The sequence below is a fragment of the Camponotus vicinus genome, unplaced genomic scaffold (genome assembly GCF_025532165.1).
Source record: "Camponotus vicinus isolate PSW18456_S1 unplaced genomic scaffold, iyCamVici1.0 SCAF_7, whole genome shotgun sequence".
In the NCBI taxonomy this organism is placed as follows: domain Eukaryota; kingdom Metazoa; phylum Arthropoda; class Insecta; order Hymenoptera; family Formicidae; genus Camponotus; species Camponotus vicinus.
The window spans coordinates 18,780,162-18,781,953 of record NW_028141979.1 but is presented as its reverse complement, the minus strand read 5'-3'; positions in this window follow the sequence as shown (position 1 = coordinate 18,781,953).

Here is a 1,792-nt window from a genome sequence, read left to right as displayed (position 1 = left end):
AAAACGTCGAGCAGACTGAACGCGACCTGGTGGAGCGGTCCCGCCAAATTGCCACCTTGGGCGAATATTTTGCATGGCTACAACGATGCAACGAGTACATTGAGTCGCTGGAAGAGCAAAGTCGGATCAAACGACCGCGATTATCGATCGGGAATCGACAATCGCTGATTGCTCAAATCGCGCGACTCGAAGGTGCAAAGATTCGATTGCAGAGACAGTTTATGCCCAGTGGTGGTAATTACAGTGGCGACAATAACGCGGGTGCCGGATGTAGCGCGCATCAAAATGAACTTGTGTGGCGCGAGATTGATACCGCGTTCGATAACCGTATTCTAACCGGTGCTGTGATTAACGCAAACCATATCGAACCTCGTCAATTTCTCGAGGACGCCGAAGACATCGTGCTCGAGCAAGTGCAAGACGTTATAAGAAGATACAACAGTGTAAAATTGAACACTATATTCAACGGTGAATTTGTGTCGGGTGATAAGCGTGCGAATAAAAGTATCAATACGAGAAACTGTGAACTCTTTCGCACGTCTGATTTACACGAGTGGTATGAGCGCAGCGTTATCGAGCCCACCCTAGCATTGCTAGAAGAATTTCAGAAACGCGATAGTGGCTGGGCATTGTCGCGAATACAGAATTTAACTGTAAATATAAATAAGTATAATCCTATGCGCGCGGGATGTTATATTAAATTGCTGCGAGAAATTATGATGAAGAGAGCTGTAATTAATGTACAATCTAGAGACAATGCGTGTTTCGCGTGGGCAGTGGTGGCCGCTCTATACCCCGCTGAAAGAGACACGAATCGGGAATTTTCATATCCCCACTATACGACAGTGTTAAATGTACAAAATATTGAGTTTCCGATGACGTTGAACCAACTAAAAAAGTTTGAACATATAAACAATATCTCCATCAACGTGTACAGCATCGAGAAAGAAAACAGCATTGTCCCGATACGTCTTTCGGAGCAGAAACGGGATAAACACGTCAACCTGTTGTATGTGGAAGACGGTAACAGCGTCGGACATTTCGCATGGATCAAGAACTTATCCCGGCTCGTGAGCTCGCAACTGAGCAAACACAACGGCCAAAGATATATCTGTGATCGGTATGTATAATTTGAATAATTTATGTAATTATAAAATATAATGCATTGCATAAATTTTTAATTTAAATATTCTTTTACAGATGCTTGCACTATTTCGGATCGGAGGACAAGTTGCAGTCACATACGGTAGACTGCGGAAAAATAAACGACTACGCTATCCGATTGCCGAGCGATAAGGACAAGTGGCTCGAGTTCAACAACTACACGAGGAAAGAGCGGCTTCCATTTGTGATCTATGCCGATTTGGAATGTGCGTTGACAAAGACTGACGAAGAAAAAAATTATCAGCATCATAAGGTATTTAGTATAGCGTATTATATGCATTGTTCGTTCGACGACTCGTTATCCGCGTACCATTCTCGCCGCAGTATTGATTGTATCGCGTGGTTCACCGAAGAACTTAAAAATTTAGCGTTACGTGTAAAGACTATTTTAATGACTACAAATGTCTCCATGGTAAATTTAACATCGGACGAGTGGGAAAAATTTCACAGCGCAATGCATTGCCATATTTGCGAAAAACCGTTTACGCAAGAAGACGATACACGCGTACGCGATCATTGTCATTTGACCGGACGATATAGGGGTCCCGCGCACTCAAATTGCAATCTAAATTACAAAGAATCATTATATATTCCGATAGTCTTCCACAATTTATCAGGTTACGACGCG